The sequence below is a fragment of the Oncorhynchus keta genome, unplaced genomic scaffold (assembly GCF_023373465.1).
Source record: "Oncorhynchus keta strain PuntledgeMale-10-30-2019 unplaced genomic scaffold, Oket_V2 Un_contig_11790_pilon_pilon, whole genome shotgun sequence".
NCBI classification, from domain to species: Eukaryota; Metazoa; Chordata; class Actinopteri; order Salmoniformes; family Salmonidae; genus Oncorhynchus; species Oncorhynchus keta.
Genome location: NW_026277622.1, coordinates 129 through 17,841, shown reverse-complemented (window position 1 = coordinate 17,841; position 17,713 = coordinate 129). Strand labels below are relative to the sequence as shown.

At 40.8% G+C, this 17,713-nt stretch overlaps 12 non-coding genes across 12 annotated transcripts; all 12 read left to right on the top strand.

Moving 5' to 3' along the window:
* The first annotated feature begins 672 nt into the window (after window positions 1–672).
* trnav-cac (transfer RNA valine (anticodon CAC)) lies at window positions 673–745 on the top strand. Its single transcript has one exon. It is a non-coding gene; the product is annotated as a tRNA-Val (tRNA).
* A 1,066-nt stretch (window positions 746–1,811) lies between these two features.
* trnav-cac (transfer RNA valine (anticodon CAC)) lies at window positions 1,812–1,884 on the top strand. The gene has a single exon. It is a non-coding gene; the product is annotated as a tRNA-Val (tRNA).
* Window positions 1,885–3,024: 1,140 nt separating this feature from the next.
* trnav-cac (transfer RNA valine (anticodon CAC)) lies at window positions 3,025–3,097 on the top strand. The gene has a single exon. It is a non-coding gene; the product is annotated as a tRNA-Val (tRNA).
* Window positions 3,098–4,235: 1,138 nt separating this feature from the next.
* Window positions 4,236–4,308, top strand: trnav-cac (transfer RNA valine (anticodon CAC)). The gene has a single exon. It is a non-coding gene; the product is annotated as a tRNA-Val (tRNA).
* A 1,137-nt stretch (window positions 4,309–5,445) lies between these two features.
* Window positions 5,446–5,518, top strand: trnav-cac (transfer RNA valine (anticodon CAC)). Its single transcript has one exon. It is a non-coding gene; the product is annotated as a tRNA-Val (tRNA).
* A 1,136-nt stretch (window positions 5,519–6,654) lies between these two features.
* Window positions 6,655–6,727, top strand: trnav-cac (transfer RNA valine (anticodon CAC)). The gene has a single exon. It is a non-coding gene; the product is annotated as a tRNA-Val (tRNA).
* A 1,140-nt stretch (window positions 6,728–7,867) lies between these two features.
* Window positions 7,868–7,940, top strand: trnav-cac (transfer RNA valine (anticodon CAC)). Its single transcript has one exon. It is a non-coding gene; the product is annotated as a tRNA-Val (tRNA).
* Window positions 7,941–9,078: 1,138 nt separating this feature from the next.
* trnav-cac (transfer RNA valine (anticodon CAC)) lies at window positions 9,079–9,151 on the top strand. Its single transcript has one exon. It is a non-coding gene; the product is annotated as a tRNA-Val (tRNA).
* A 1,136-nt stretch (window positions 9,152–10,287) lies between these two features.
* trnav-cac (transfer RNA valine (anticodon CAC)) lies at window positions 10,288–10,360 on the top strand. Its single transcript has one exon. It is a non-coding gene; the product is annotated as a tRNA-Val (tRNA).
* Window positions 10,361–12,815: 2,455 nt separating this feature from the next.
* On the top strand, window positions 12,816–12,887 carry trnav-cac (transfer RNA valine (anticodon CAC)). The gene has a single exon. It is a non-coding gene; the product is annotated as a tRNA-Val (tRNA).
* A 1,081-nt stretch (window positions 12,888–13,968) lies between these two features.
* trnav-aac (transfer RNA valine (anticodon AAC)) lies at window positions 13,969–14,041 on the top strand. The gene has a single exon. It is a non-coding gene; the product is annotated as a tRNA-Val (tRNA).
* A 2,325-nt stretch (window positions 14,042–16,366) lies between these two features.
* trnav-aac (transfer RNA valine (anticodon AAC)) lies at window positions 16,367–16,438 on the top strand. The gene has a single exon. It is a non-coding gene; the product is annotated as a tRNA-Val (tRNA).
* Window positions 16,439–17,713: the final 1,275 nt, after the last annotated feature.

Here is a 17,713-nt window from a genome sequence, read left to right as displayed (position 1 = left end):
AATATTTTCCACGACTTCCTCTTTTTGTATTGTAGTTTCAGTAGTGTAGTGGTTATCACGTTCGCCTCACATGCGAAAGGTCATATTCAATATTTCCCAATGCCCAGAGGCTAGCATTTGGTTTGAAACAGTTGTGGTTTATCTAAACCTTGCTGTCTACCTCTCCGACCTGTGGATCAATGTTGCCGTTTTTTTGGGGACCTCCACCGTGCGATCTGTATGAATGTGAACAGACTGACAGCTTCTCTGAGCCAGGCAAATGCATTTATCAGGGTCATTGTAATGGATATATCCAAAGAAATGGCAATATAATCCAAGGTAAAACAAACAAAAATGTTGATCGTTTTCTGTCATTTCAGCTGCTTGATGTGATTGTGTGATAGATTTAGTTGGCTGGCTAGCAAAGGAATAGAAGCTACCCTGCATAGGTACAGTGCATTCGGAAAGTTTTCAGACCCCTTACTTTTTTCCACATTTTGTTACATTACAGACTTATACTAAAATGGACGAAATAAAATAAAATCAATCTACACACAATGCCCCATAATGACAAAGCGAAGCCTTATTGCTTAATTAATGGACTAAGTAATTTCAGATTTTCAATAGGTTCTGAGAACGATAAATGTCCCACCCCGCCAAAGTCAGCCACACCCTTAGTATTCCACTCATCAGGTTTCTGTAGTGTAGTGGTTATCACGTTCGCCTCACACGCGAAAGGTCCCCGGTTCGAAACCGGGCGGAAACAAATTTGGACAATAAGCCTATTCACTAAGGGCTCGGTCCCAATTTTGGAATTCATGCTTTTCCTTCGCACTTCTCAGTATTTGGTATTCAGACTTACCTTTTTTAGTCGCGTAACGTACTCTGCATGTGTGGCTATCTTGGGTGCTCTGAAAATATTCCTGCTACGTGTGGTCTGAGGTCCATAATGATTCAAATAGTTTACCACTCCAGGGTAAGCCGACAAGAAACACAGCCCTTATTTTAAGTGTTTTTAAAATCCCCTGTGGGGAACATGAAGGGTGGAAAAATGATTGGAACCATTTTCCTGTTTGACCGCTAGTTTTTAATGGGTATTGTGGCTCTTTCTGTGGTACTCACTTTGGGATATTATGTGAGGTAAACTTGTGGGCATTCCTAATATTTTCCACGACTTCCTCTTTTTGTATTGTAGTTTCAGTAGTGTAGTGGTTATCACGTTCGCCTCACATGCGAAAGGTCATATTCAATATTTCCCAATGCCCAGAGGCTAGCATTTGGTTTGAAACAGTTGTGGTTTATCTAAACCTTGCTGTCTACCTCTCCGACCTGTGGATCAATGTTGCCGTTTTTTTGGGGACCTCCACCGTGCGATCTGTATGAATGTGAACAGACTGACAGCTTCTCTGAGCCAGGCAAATGCATTTATCAGGGTCATTGTAATGGATATATCCAAAGAAATGGCAATATAATCCAAGGTAAAACAAACAAAAATGTTGATCGTTTTCTGTCATTTCAGCTGCTTGATGTGATTGTGTGATAGATTTAGTTGGCTGGCTAGCAAAGGAATAGAAGCTAGCCTGCATAGGTACAGTGCATTCGGAAAGTTTTCAGACCCCTTACTTTTTTCCACATTTTGTTACATTACAGACTTATACTAAAATGGACGAAATAAAATAAAATCTATCTACACACAATGCCCCATAATGACAAAGCGAAGCCTTATTGCTTAATTAATGGACTAAGTAATTTCAGATTTTCAATAGGTTCTGAGAACGATAAATGTCCCACCCCGCCAAAGTCAGCCACACCCTTAGTATTCCACTCATTAGGTTTCCGTAGTGTAGTGGTTATCACGTTCGCCTCACACGCGAAAGGTCCCCGGTTCGAAACCGGGCGGAAACAAATTTGAACAAATTGGACAGTAAGCCTATTCACTAAGGGCTCGGTCCCAATTTTGGAATTCATGCTTTTCCTTCGCACTTCTCAGTATTTGGTATTCAGACTTACCTTTTTTAGTCGCGTAACGTACTCTGCATGTGTGGCTATCTTGGGTGCTCTGAAAATATTCCTGCTACGTGTGGTCTGAGGTCCATAATGATTCAAATAGTTTACCACTCCAGGGTAAGCCGACAAGAAACACAGCCCTTATTTTAAGTGTTTTTAAAATCCCCTGTGGGGAACATGAAGGGTGGAAAAATGATTGGAACCATTTTCCTGTTTGACCGCTAGTTTTTAATGGGTATTATGGCTCTTTCTGTGGTACTCACTTTGGGATATTATGTGAGGTAAACTTGTGGGCATTCCTAATATTTTCCACGACTTCCTCTTTTTGTATTGTAGTTTCAGTAGTGTAGTGGTTATCACGTTCGCCTCACATGCGAAAAGGTCATATTCAATATTTCCCAATGCCCAGAGGCTAGCATTTGGTTTGAAACAGTTGTGGTTTATCTAAACCTTGCTGTCTACCTCTCCGACCTGTGGATCAATGTTGCCGTTTTTTTGGGGACCTCCACCGTGCGATCTGTATGAATGTGAACAGACTGACAGCTTCTCTGAGCCAGGCAAATGCATTTATCAGGGTCATTGTAATGGATATATCCAAAGAAATGGCAATATAATCCAAGGTAAAACAAACAAAAATGTTGATCGTTTTCTGTCATTTCAGCTGCTTGATGTGATTGTGTGATAGATTTAGTTGGCTGGCTAGCAAAGGAATAGAAGCTAGCCTGCATAGGTACAGTGCATTCGGAAAGTTTTCAGACCCCTTACTTTTTTCCACATTTTGTTACATTACAGACTTATACTAAAATGGACGAAATAAAATAAAATCTATCTACACACAATGCCCCATAATGACAAAGCGATAACATATCGTTTTTATTAATAAAACAAATATTTTAAAAATACCTCATAATTCCCGGCTTCTCAAGCCTTATTGCTTAATTAATGGACTAAGTAATTTCAGATTTTCAATAGGTTCTGAGAACGATAAATGTCCCACCCCGCCAAAGTCAGCCACACCCTTAGTATTCCACTCATTAGGTTTCCGTAGTGTAGTGGTTATCACGTTCGCCTCACACGCGAAAGGTCCCCGGTTCGAAACCGGGCGGAAACAAATTTGAACAAATTGGACAGTAAGCCTATTCACTAAGGGCTCGGTCCCAATTTTGGAATTCATGCTTTTCCTTCGCACTTCTCAGTATTTGGATTCAGACTTACCTTTTTTAGTCGCGTAACGTACTCTGCATGTGTGGCTATCTTGGGTGCTCTGAAAATATTCCTGCTACGTGTGGTCTGAGGTCCATAATGATTCAAATAGTTTACCACTCCAGGGTAAGCCGACAAGAAACACAGCCCTTATTTTAAGTGTTTTTAAAATCCCCTGTGGGGAACATGAAGGGTGGAAAAATGATTGGAACCATTTTCCTGTTTGACCGCTAGTTTTTAATGGGTATTGTGGCTCTTTCTGTGGTACTCAATTTGGGATATTATGTGAGGTAAACTTGTGGGCATTCCTAATATTTTCCACGACTTCCTCTTTTTGTATTGTAGTTTCAGTAGTGTAGTGGTTATCACGTTCGCCTCACATGCGAAAGGTCATATTCAATATTTCCCAATGCCCAGAGGCTAGCATTTGGTTTGAAACAGTTGTGGTTTATCTAAACCTTGCTGTCTACCTCTCCGACCTGTGGATCAATGTTGCCGTTTTTGGGGACCTCCACCGTGCGATCTGTATGAATGTGAACAGACTGACAGCTTCTCTGAGCCAGGCAAATGCATTTATCAGGGTCATTGTAATGGATATATCCAAAGAAATGGCAATATAATCCAAGGTAAAACAAACAAAAATGTTGATCGTTTTCTGTCATTTCAGCTGCTTGATGTGATTGTGTGATAGATTTAGTTGGCTGGCTAGCAAAGGAATAGAAGCTAGCCTGCATAGGTACAGTGCATTCGGAAAGTTTTCAGACCCCTTACTTTTTTCCACATTTTGTTACATTACAGACTTATACTAAAATGGACGAAATAAAATAAAATCTATCTACACACAATGCCCCATAATGACAAAGCGATAACATATCGTTTTTATTAATAAAACAAATATTTTAAAAATACCTCATAATTCCCGGCTTCTCAAGCCTTATTGCTTAATTAATGGACTAAGTAATTTCAGATTTTCAATAGGTTCTGAGAACGATAAATGTCCCCCACCCCGCCAAAGTCAGCCACACCCTTAGTATTCCACTCATTAGGTTTCCGTAGTGTAGTGGTTATCACGTTCGCCTCACACGCGAAAGGTCCCCGGTTCGAAACCGGGCGGAAACAAATTTGAACAAATTGGACAGTAAGCCTATTCACTAAGGGCTCTGTCCCAATTTTGGAATTCATGCTTTTCCTTCGCACTTCTCAGTATTTGGTATTCAGACTTACCTTTTTTAGTCGCGTAACGTACTCTGCATGTGTGGCTATCTTGGGTGCTCTGAAAATATTCCTGCTACGTGTGGTCTGAGGTCCATAATGATTCAAATAGTTTACCACTCCAGGGTAAGCCGACAAGAAACACAGCCCTTATTTTAAGTGTTTTTAAAATCCCCTGTGGGGAACATGAAGGGTGGAAAAATGATTGGAACCATTTTCCTGTTTGACCGCTAGTTTTTAATGGGTATTATGGCTCTTTCTGTGGTACTCACTTTGGGATATTATGTGAGTAAACTTGTGGGCATTCCTAATATTTTCCACGACTTCCTCTTTTTGTATTGTAGTTTCAGTAGTGTAGTGGTTATCACGTTCGCCTCACATGCGAAAGGTCATATTCAATATTTCCCAATGCCCAGAGGCTAGCATTTGGTTTGAAACAGTTGTGGTTTATCTAAACCTTGCTGTCTACCTCTCCGACCTGTGGATCAATGTTGCCGTTTTTTGGGGACCTCCACCGTGCGATCTGTATGAATGTGAACAGACTGACAGCTTCTCTGAGCCAGGCAAATGCATTTATCAGGGTCATTGTAATGGATATATCCAAAGAAATGGCAATATAATCCAAGGTAAAACAAACAAAAATGTTGATCGTTTTCTGTCATTTCAGCTGCTTGATGTGATTGTGTGATAGATTTAGTTGGCTGGCTAGCAAAGGAATAGAAGCTAGCCTGCATAGGTACAGTGCATTCGGAAAGTTTTCAGACCCCTTACTTTTTTCCACATTTTGTTACATTACAGACTTATACTAAAATGGACGAAATAAAATAAAATCTATCTACACACAATGCCCCATAATGACAAAGCGATAACATATCGTTTTTATTAATAAAACAAATATTTTAAAAATACCTCATAATTCCCGGCTTCTCAAGCCTTATTGCTTAATTAATGGACTAAGTAATTTCAGATCTTCAATAGGTTCTGAGAACGATAAATGTCCCACCCCGCCAAAGTCAGCCACACCCTTAGTATTCCACTCATTAGGTTTCCGTAGTGTAGTGGTTATCACGTTCGCCTCACACGCGAAAGGTCCCCGGTTCGAGACCGGGCGGAAACAAATTTGAACAAATTGGACAGTAAGCCTATTCACTAAGGGCTCTGTCCCAATTTTGGAATTCATGCTTTTCCTTCGCACTTCTCAGTATTTGGTATTCAGACTTACCTTTTTTAGTCGCGTAACGTACTCTGCATGTGTGGCTATCTTGGGTGCTCTGAAAATATTCCTGCTACGTGTCTGAGGTCCATAATGATTCAAATAGTTTACCACTCCAGGGTAAGCCGACAAGAAACACAGCCCTTATTTTAAGTGTTTTTAAAATCCCCTGTGGGGAACATGAAGGGTGGAAAAATGATTGGAACCATTTTCCTGTTTGACCGCTAGTTTTTAATGGGTATTATGGCTCTTTCTGTGGTACTCACTTTGGGATATTATGTGAGGTAAACTTGTGGGCATTCCTAATATTTTCCACGACTTCCTCTTTTTGTATTGTAGTTTCAGTAGTGTAGTGGTTATCACGTTCGCCTCACATGCGAAAGGTCATATTCAATATTTCCCAATGCCCAGAGGCTAGCATTTGGTTTGAAACAGTTGTGGTTTATCTAAACCTTGCTGTCTACCTCTCCGACCTGTGGATCAATGTTGCCGTTTTTTGGGGGACCTCCACCGTGCGATCTGTATGAATGTGAACAGACTGACAGCTTCTCTGAGCCAGGCAAATGCATTTATCAGGGTCATTGTAATGGATATATCCAAAGAAATGGCAATATAATCCAAGGTAAAACAAACAAAAATGTTGATCGTTTTCTGTCATTTCAGCTGCTTGATGTGATTGTGTGATAGATTTAGTTGGCTGGCTAGCAAAGGAATAGAAGCTAGCCTGCATAGGTACAGTGCATTCGGAAAGTTTTCAGACCCCTTACTTTTTTCCACATTTTGTTACATTACAGACTTATACTAAAATGGACGAAATAAAATAAAATCTATCTACACACAATGCCCCATAATGACAAAGCGATAACATATCGTTTTTATTAATAAAACAAATATTTTAAAAATACCTCATAATTCCCGGCTTCTCAAGCCTTATTGCTTAATTAATGGACTAAGTAATTTCAGATTTTCAATAGGTTCTGAGAACGATAAATGTCCCACCCCGCCAAAGTCAGCCACACCCTTAGTATTCCACTCATTAGGTTTCCGTAGTGTAGTGGTTATCACGTTCGCCTCACACGCGAAAGGTCCCCGGTTCGAAACCGGGCGGAAACAAATTTGAACAAATTGGACAGTAAGCCTATTCACTAAGGGCTCTGTCCCAATTTTGGAATTCATGCTTTTCCTTCGCACTTCTCAGTATTTGGTATTCAGACTTACCTTTTTTAGTCGCGTAACGTACTCTGCATGTGTGGCTATCTTGGGTGCTCTGAAAATATTCCTGCTACGTGTGGTCTGAGGTCCATAATGATTCAAATAGTTTACCACTCCAGGGTAAGCCGACAAGAAACACAGCCCTTATTTTAAGTGTTTTTAAAATCCCCTGTGGGGAACATGAAGGGTGGAAAAATGATTGGAACCATTTTCCTGTTTGACCGCTAGTTTTTAATGGGTATTATGGCTCTTTCTGTGGTACTCAATTTGGGATATTATGTGAGGTAAACTTGTGGGCATTCCTAATATTTTCCACGACTTCCTCTTTTTGTATTGTAGTTTCAGTAGTGTAGTGGTTATATCACGTTCGCCTCACATGCGAAAGGTCATATTCAATATTTCCCAATGCCCAGAGGCTAGCATTTGGTTTGAAACAGTTGTGGTTTATCTAAACCTTGCTGTCTACCTCTCCGACCTGTGGATCAATGTTGCCGTTTTTTGGGGACCTCCACCGTGCGATCTGTATGAATGTGAACAGACTGACAGCTTCTCTGAGCCAGGCAAATGCATTTATCAGGGTCATTGTAATGGATATATCCAAAGAAATGGCAATATAATCCAAGGTAAAACAAACAAAAATGTTGATCGTTTTCTGTCATTTCAGCTGCTTGATGTGATTGTGTGATAGATTTAGTTGGCTGGCTAGCAAAGGAATAGAAGCTAGCCTGCATAGGTACAGTGCATTCGGAAAGTTTTCAGACCCCTTACTTTTTTCCACATTTTGTTACATTACAGACTTATACTAAAATGGACGAAATAAAATAAAATCTATCTACACACAATGCCCCATAATGACAAAGCGATAACATATCGTTTTTATTAATAAAACAAATATTTTAAAAATACCTCATAATTCCCGGCTTCTCAAGCCTTATTGCTTAATTAATGGACTAAGTAATTTCAGATTTTCAATAGGTTCTGAGAACGATAAATGTCCCACCCCGCCAAAGTCAGCCACACCCTTAGTATTCCACTCATTAGGTTTCCGTAGTGTAGTGGTTATCACGTTCGCCTCACACGCGAAAGGTCCCCGGTTCGAAACCGGGCGGAAACAAATTTGAACAAATTGGACAGTAAGCCTATTCACTAAGGGCTCTGTCCCAATTTTGGAATTCATGCTTTTCCTTCGCACTTCTCAGTATTTGGTATTCAGACTTACCTTTTTTAGTCGCGTAACGTACTCTGCATGTGTGGCTATCTTGGGTGCTCTGAAAATATTCCTGCTACGTGTGGTCTGAGGTCCATAATGATTCAAATAGTTTACCACTCCAGGGTAAGCCGACAAGAAACACAGCCCTTATTTTAAGTGTTTTTAAAATCCCCTGTGGGGAACATGAAGGGTGGAAAAATGATTGGAACCATTTTCCTGTTTGACCGCTAGTTTTTAATGGGTATTATGGCTCTTTCTGTGGTACTCACTTTGGGATATTATGTGAGGTAAACTTGTGGGCATTCCTAATATTTTCCACGACTTCCTCTTTTTGTATTGTAGTTTCAGTAGTGTAGTGGTTATCACGTTCGCCTCACATGCGAAAGGTCATATTCAATATTTCCCAATGCCCAGAGGCTAGCATTTGGTTTGAAACAGTTGTGGTTTATCTAAACCTTGCTGTCTACCTCTCCGACCTGTGGATCAATGTTGCCGTTTTTTGGGGACCTCCACCGTGCGATCTGTATGAATGTGAACAGACTGACAGCTTCTCTGAGCCAGGCAAATGCATTTATCAGGGTCATTGTAATGGATATATCCAAAGAAATGGCAATATAATCCAAGGTAAAACAAACAAAAATGTTGATCGTTTTCTGTCATTTCAGCTGCTTGATGTGATTGTGTGATAGATTTAGTTGGCTGGCTAGCAAAGGAATAGAAGCTAGCCTGCATAGGTACAGTGCATTCGGAAAGTTTTCAGACCCCTTACTTTTTTCCACATTTTGTTACATTACAGACTTATACTAAAATGGACGAAATAAAATAAAATCTATCTACACACAATGCCCCATAATGACAAAGCGATAACATATCGTTTTTATTAATAAAACAAATATTTTAAAAATACCTCATAATTCCCGGCTTCTCAAGCCTTATTGCTTAATTAATGGACTAAGTAATTTCAGATTTTCAATAGGTTCTGAGAACGATAAATGTCCCACCCCGCCAAAGTCAGCCACACCCTTAGTATTCCACTCATTAGGTTTCCGTAGTGTAGTGGTTATCACGTTCGCCTCACACGCGAAAGGTCCCCGGTTCGAAACCGGGCGGAAACAAATTTGAACAAATTGGACAGTAAGCCTATTCACTAAGGGCTCTGTCCCAATTTTGGAATTCATGCTTTTCCTTCGCACTTCTCAGTATTTGGTATTCAGACTTACCTTTTTTAGTCGCGTAACGTACTCTGCATGTGTGGCTATCTTGGGTGCTCTGAAAATATTCCTGCTACGTGTGGTCTGAGGTCCATAATGATTCAAATAGTTTACCACTCCAGGGTAAGCCGACAAGAAACACAGCCCTTATTTTAAGTGTTTTTAAAATCCCCTGTGGGGAACATGAAGGGTGGAAAAATGATTGGAACCATTTTCCTGTTTGACCGCTAGTTTTTAATGGGTATTATGGCTCTTTCTGTGGTACTCAATTTGGGATATTATGTGAGGTAAACTTGTGGGCATTCCTAATATTTTCCACGACTTCCTCTTTTTGTATTGTAGTTTCAGTAGTGTAGTGGTTATCACGTTCGCCTCACATGCGAAAGGTCATATTCAATATTTCCCAATGCCCAGAGGCTAGCATTTGGTTTGAAACAGTTGTGGTTTTCTAAACCTTGCTGTCTACCTCTCCGACCTGTGGATCAATGTTGCCGTTTTTTGGGGACCTCCACCGTGCGATCTGTATGAATGTGAACAGACTGACAGCTTCTCTGAGCCAGGCAAATGCATTTATCAGGGTCATTGTAATGGATATATCCAAAGAAATGGCAATATAATCCAAGGTAAAACAAACAAAAATGTTGATCGTTTTCTGTCATTTCAGCTGCTTGATGTGATTGTGTGATAGATTTAGTTGGCTGGCTAGCAAAGGAATAGAAGCTAGCCTGCATAGGTACAGTGCATTCGGAAAGTTTTCAGACCCCTTACTTTTTTCCACATTTTGTTACATTACAGACTTATACTAAAATGGACGAAATAAAATAAAATCTATCTACACACAATGCCCCATAATGACAAAGCGATAACATATCGTTTTTATTAATAAAACAAATATTTTAAAAATACCTCATAATTCCCGGCTTCTCAAGCCTTATTGCTTAATTAATGACTAAGTAATTTCAGATTTTCAATAGGTTCTGAGAACGATAAATGTCCCACCCCGCCAAAGTCAGCCACACCCTTAGTATTCCACTCATTAGGTTTCCGTAGTGTAGTGGTTATCACGTTCGCCTCACACGCGAAAGGTCCCCGGTTCGAGACCGGGCGGAAACAAATTTGAACAAATTGGACAGTAAGCCCATTCACTAAGGGCTCTGTCCCAATTTTGGAATTCATGCTTTTCCTTCGCACTTCTCAGTATTTGGTATTCAGACTTACCTTTTTTTAGTCGCGTAACGTACTCTGCATGTGTGGCTATCTTGGGTGCTCTGAAAATATTCCTGCTACGTGTGGTCTGAGGTCCATAATGATTCAAATAGTTTACCACTCCAGGGTAAGCCGACAAGAAACACAGCCCTTATTTTAAGTGTTTTTAAAATCCCCTGTGGGGAACATGAAGGGTGGAAAAATGATTGGAACCATTTTCCTGTTTGACCGCTAGTTTTTAATGGGTATTATGGCTCTTTCTGTGGTACTCAATTTGGGATATTATGTGAGGGAAACTTGTGGGCATTCCTAATATTTTCCACGACTTCCTCTTTTTGTATTGTAGTTTCAGTAGTGTAGTGGTTATCACGTTCGCCTCACATGCGAAAGGTCATATTCAATATTTCCCAATGCCCAGAGGCTAGCATTTGGTTTGAAACAGTTGTGGTTTATCTAAACCTTGCTGTCTACCTCTCCGACCTGTGGATCAATGTTGCCGTTTTTTGGGACCTCCACCGTGCGATCTGTATGAATGTGAACAGACTGACAGCTTCTCTGAGCCAGGCAAATGCATTTATCAGGGTCATTGTAATGGATATATCCAAAGAAATGGCAATATAATCCAAGGTAAAACAAACAAAAATGTTGATCGTTTTCTGTCATTTCAGCTGCTTGATGTGATTGTGTGATAGATTTAGTTGGCTGGCTAGCAAAGGAATAGAAGCTAGCCTGCATAGGTACAGTGCATTCGGAAAGTTTTCAGACCCCTTACTTTTTTCCACATTTTGTTACATTACAGACTTATACTAAAATGGACGAAATAAAATAAAATCTATCTACACACAATGCCCCATAATGACAAAGCGATAACATATCGTTTTTATTAATAAAACAAATATTTTAAAAATACCTCATAATTCCCGGCTTCTCAAGCCTTATTGCTTAATTAATGGACTAAGTAATTTCAGATCTTCAATAGGTTCTGAGAACGATAAATGTCCCACCCCGCCAAAGTCAGCCACACCCTTAGTATTCCACTCATTAGGTTTCCGTAGTGTAGTGGTTATCATGTTCGCCTCACACGAGAAAGGTCCCCGGTTCGATACTGGGCGGAAACAAATTTGAACAAATTGGACAGTAAGCCTATTCACTAAGGGCTCTGTCCCAATTTTGGAATTCATGCTTTTCCTTCGCACTTCTCAGTATTTGGTATTCAGACTTACCTTTTTTAGTCGCGTAACATACTCTGCATGTGTGGCTATCTTGGGTGCTCTGAAAATATTCCTGCTACGTGTGGTCTGAGGTCCATAATGATTCAAATAGTTTACCACTCCAGGGTAAGCCGACAAGAAACACAGCCCTTATTTTAAGTGTTTTTAAAATCCCCTGTGGGGAACATGAAGGGTGGAAAAATGATTGGAACCATTTTCCTGTTTGACCGCTAGTTTTTAATGGGTATTATGGCTCTTTCTGTGGTACTCACTTTGGGATATTATGTGAGGTAAACTTGTGGGCATTCCTAATATTTTCCACGACTTCCTCTTTTTGTATTGTAGTTTCAGTAGTGTAGTGGTTATCACGTTCGCCTCACATGCGAAAGGTCATATTCAATATTTCCCAATGCCCAGAGGCTAGCATTTGGTTTGAAACAGTTGTGGTTTATCTAAACCTTGCTGTCTACCTCTCCGACCTGTGGATCAATGTTGCCGTTTTTTGGGGGACCTCCACCGTGCGATCTGTATGAATGTGAACAGACTGACAGCTTCTCTGAGCCAGGCAAATGCATTTATCAGGGTCATTGTAATGGATATATCCAAAGAAATGGCAATATAATCCAAGGTAAAACAAACAAAAATGTAGATCGTTTTCTGTCATTTCAGCTGCTTGATGTGATTGTGTGATAGATTTAGTTGGCTGGCTAGCAAAGGAATAGAAGCTAGCCTGCATAGGTACAGTGCATTTAAAGTTTTCAGACCCCTTAGCACTTGTAATAGATTTACAGCAAAGGAAAATGTAGATCGTTTTCTGTCATTACAGACTTATACTAAAATGGAAAAGAAGCGCCTGCAAAAGTTTTCAGGCCCCTTACTTTTTTCCACATTTTGTTACGTTACAGACTTATACTAAAATGGATGAAATAAAATAAAATCTATCTACACACAATACCCCATAATGACAAAGCAATAACATATAGTTTTTATTAATCAAACAAATATTTTAAAAATACCTCATAATTCCCGGCTTCTCAAGCCTTATTGCTTAATTAATGGACTAAGTAATTTCAGATTTTCAATAGGTTCTGAGAACGATAAATGTCCCACCCCGCCAAAGTCAGCCACACCCTTAGTATTCCACTCATTAGGTTTCCGTAGTGTAGTGGTTATCACGTTCGCCTCACACGCGAAAGGTCCCCGGTTCGAACCGGGCGGAAACAATTTTGAACAAATTGGACAGTAAGCCTATTCACTAAGGGCTCGGTCCCAATTTTGGAATTCATGCTTTTCCTTCGCACTTCTCAGTATTTGGTATTCAGACTTACCTTTTTTGTCGCGTAACGCACTCTGCATGTGTGGCTATCTTGGGCGCTCTGAATATATTCCTGCTACGTGTGGTCTGAGGTCCATAATGATTCAAATAGTTTACCACTCCAGGGTAAGCCGACAAGAAACACAGCCCTTATTTTAAGTGTTTTTAAAATCCCCTGTGGGGAACATGAAGGGTGGAAAAATGATTGGAACCATTTTCCTGTTTGACCGCTAGTTTTTAATGGGTATTATGGCTCTTTCTGTGGTACTCACTTTGGGATATTATGTGAGAGTAGTGTAGTGGTGGTTATCACGTTCGCCTCACACGCGAAAGGTCATATTCAATATTTCCCAATGCCCAGAGGCTAGCATTTGGTTTGAAACAGTTGTGGTTTATCTAAACCTTGCTGTCTACCTCTCCGACCTGTGGATCAATGTTGCCGTTTTTTGGGGACCTCCACCGTGCGATCTGTATGAATGTGAACAGACTGACAGCTTCTCTGAGCCAGGCAAATGCATTTATCAGGGTCATTGTAATGGATATATCCAAAGAAATGGCAATATAATCCAAGGTAAAACAAACAAAAATGTAGATCGTTTTCTGTCATTTCAGCTGCTTGATGTGATTGTGTGATAGATTTAGTTGGCTGGCTAGCAAAGGAAAAGAAGCTAGCCTGCATAGGTACAGTGCATTCGGAAAGTTTTCAGGCCCCTTACTTTTTTCCACATTTTGTTACGTTACAGACTTATACTAAAATGGATGAAATAAAATAAAATCTATCTACACACAATACCCCATAATGACAAAGCAATAACATATAGTTTTTATTAATCAAACAAATATTTTAAAAATACCTCATAATTCCCGGCTTCTCAAGCCTTATTGCTTAATTAATGGACTAAGTAATTTCTGATTTTCAATAGGTTCTGAGAGCGATAAATGCCCCACCCAGCCAAAGTCAGCCACACCCTTAGTATTCCACTCATCAGGTTTCCGTAGTGTAGTGGTTATCACGTTCGCCTAACACGCGAAAGGTCCCCGGTTCGAGACCGGGCGGAAACAATTTTTAACAAATTGGACAGTAAGCCTATTCACTTAGGGCTCGGTCCCAATTTCGGAATTCATGCTTTTCCTTCGCACTTCTCAGTATTTGGTATTCAGACTTACCTTTTTTTGTCGCGTAACGCACTCTGCATGTGTGGCTAGCTTGGGCGCTCTGAATATATTCCTGCTACGTGTGGTCTGAGGTCCATAATGATTCAAATAGTTTACCACTCCAGGGTAAGCCGACAAGAAACACAGCCCTTATTTTAAGTGTTTTTAAAATCCCCTGTGGGGAACATGAAGGGTGGAAAAATGATTGGAACCATTTTCCTGTTTGACCGCTAGTTTTTAATGGGTATTATGGCTCTTTCTGTGGTACTCACTTTGGGATATTATGTGAGGTAAACTTGTGGGCATTCCTAATATTTTCCACGACTTCCTCTTTTTTGTATTGTAGTTTCAGTAGTGTAGTGGTTATCACGTTTGCCTCACACGCGAAAAGGTCATATTCAATATTTCCCAATGCCCAGAGGCTAGCATTTGGTTTGAAACAGTTGTGGTTTATCTAAACCTTGCTGTCTACCTCTCCGGCCTGTGGATCAATGTTGCCTTTTTTTTGGGGACCTCCACCGTGCGATCTGTATGAATGTGAACAGACTGACAGCTTCTCTGAGCCAGGCAAATTCATTTATCAGGGTCATTGTATTGGGTGTCCTATGTGAAATGGCAATATAATCCAAGTTAAAACAAACAAAAATGTCTCTCCTTCTCTCTTTCATAGCTGCTTGATGTGATTGGATAGAGCCTAGGAAAGGAAAAGGACTACCTGACATGAGGACTCCTTGCTGTTTTCAGTCCACCTTTTTCCACATTTTGTTACGTTACAGACTTATACTAAAATGGATGAAATAAAATAAAATCTATCTACCCAACTACCTAATGACAAAGCATAACTCCTTGTTTTTATTAATCCAAACAAATATTTTGCTGCTCATAATTCCCTGGCTTCTCAAGCCTTATTGCTTAATTAATGGACTAAGTAATTTCTGATTTTCAATCTTGGTTCTGTTCTGATAAATGCCCCACCCAGCCAAAGTCAGCCACACCCTTAGTATTCCCCTCATTAGGTTTCCGTAGTGTAGTGGTTATCACGTTCTTTCTCTCTCACGGAGGACCCCGGCCCTAGGACCGGGCGGAAACACATTTTTAACAAATTGGACAGTAAGCCTTTCACTGGGCCCGGTCCCACCTGGAATTCATGCTTTTCCTCGCAGTTCTCAGTATTTGGTATTCAGACTTACCTTTTTTCGCGTAACGCACTCTGCATGTGGCTATTTGGGAACCCTTATTCACTTAGCTCTGAATATATTCCTGCTTCGTGTGGTCTGAGGTCCATAATGATTCAAATAGTTTACCACTCCAGGGTAAGCCGACAAGAAACACAGCCCTTATTTTAAGTGTTTTTAAAATCCCCTGTGGGGAACATGAAGGGTGGAAAAATGATTGGAACCATTTTCCTGTTTGACCGCTAGTTTTTAATGGGTATTATGGCTCTTTCTGTGGTACTCACTTTGGGATATTATGTGAGGTAAACTTGTGGGCATTCCTAATATTTTCCACGACTTCCTCTTTTTTTGTATTGTAGTTTCAGTAGTGTAGTGGTTATCACGTTCGCCTCACACGCGAAAGGTCATATTCAATATTTCCCAATGCCCAGAGGCTAGCATTTGGTTTGAAACAGTTGTGGTTTATCTAAACCTTGCTGTCTACCTCTCCGGCCTGTGGATCAATGTTGCCGTTTTTTGGGGACCTCCACCGTGCGATCTGTATGAATGTGAACAGACTGACAGCTTCTCTGAGCCAGGCAAATTCATTTATCAGGGTCATTGTAATGGATATATCCAAAGAAATGGCAATATAATCCAAGGTAAAACAAACAAAAATGTAGATCGTTTTCTGTCATTTCAGCTGCTTGATGTGATTGTGTGATAGATTTAGTTGGCTGGCTAGCAAAGGAAAAGAAGCTAGCCTGCATAGGTACAGTGCATTCGGAAAGTTTTCAGGCCCCTTACTTTTTCCACATTTTGTTACGTTACAGACTTATACTAAAATGGATGAAATAAAATAAAATCTATCTACACACAATACCCCATAATGACAAAGCAATAACATATAGTTTTTATTAATCAAACAAATATTTTAAAATACCTCATAATTCCCGGCTTCTCAAGCCTTATTGCTTAATTAATGGACAAAGTAATTTCTGATTTTCAATAGGTTCTGAGAACGATAAATGTCCCACCCCGCCAAAGTCAGCCACACCCTTAGTATTCCACTCATCAGGTTTCCGTAGTGTAGTGGTTATCACGTTCGCCTAACACGCGAAAGGTCCCGGTTCGAGACCGGGCTGAAACATTTTTAACAAATTGGACAGTAAGCCTATTCACTGAGGGCTCGGTCCCAATTTCGAATTCATGCTTTTCCTTCGCACTTCTCAGTATTTGGTATTCAGACTTACCTTTTTGTCAGCGTAACGCACTCTGCATGTGTGGCTAGCTTGGGGACCTCTGAATATATTCCTGCTACGTGTGGTCTGAGGTCCATAATGATTCAAATAGTTTACCACTCCAGGGTAAGACGACAAGAAACACAGCCCTTATATTAAGTGTTTTTAAAATCCCCTGTGGGAACATGAAGGATGGAAAAATGATTGGAACCATTTTCCTGTTTGACCGCTAGTTTTTAATGGGTATTATGGCTCTTTCTGTGGTACTCACTTTGGGATATTATGTGAGTCCACTTGTGGGCATGCTGCTGCGTGGGGGCTGTGCTTTGGCAAAGTGGGTGGGGTTATATCCTTCCTGTTTGGCCCTGTCCGGGTGTCTCCGGATGGGGCCACAGTCTCCTGACCCCTCCTGTCTCAGCCTCCAGTATTTATGCTGCAGTAGTTTATGTGTCGGGGCTAGGGTCAGTTTGTTATATCTGGAGTACTTCTCCTGTCCTATTCGGTGTCCTGTGTGAATCTAAGTGTGCGTTCTCTAATTCTCTCCTCTCTTTCTTTCTCTCTCTCGGAGGACCTGAGCCCTAGGACCATGCCCCAGGACTACCTGACATGATGACTCCTTGCTGTCCCCAGTCCACCTGGCCATGCTGCTGCTCCAGTTTCAACTGGCCTGGGCCCTAGGACCATGTCCCAGGACTACCTGACATGATGACTCCTTGCTGTCCCCAGTCCACCTGGCCATGCTGCTGCTCCAGTTTCAACTGTTCTGCCTTACTATTATTCAACCATGCTGGTCATTTATGAACATTTGAACATCTTGGCCACGTTCTGTTATAATCTCCACCCGGCACAGCCAGAAGAGGACTGGCCACCCCACATAAGCTCTCTCTAATTCTCTCTTTCTTTCTCTCTCTCGGAGGACCTGAGCCCTAGGACCGTGCCCCAGAGTACCTGACATGATGGCTCCTTGCTGTCCCCAGTCCACCTGACTGTGCTGCTGCTCAGTTTCAACTGTTCTGCCTTATTATTATTCGACCATGCTGGTCATTTATGAACATTTGAACATCTTGGTCATGTTCTGTTATAATCTCTACCCGGCACAGCCAGAAGAGGACTGGCCACCCCACATAGCCCGGTTCCTCTCTAGGTTTCTTCCTAGGTTTTGGCCTTTCTAGGGAGTTTTTCCT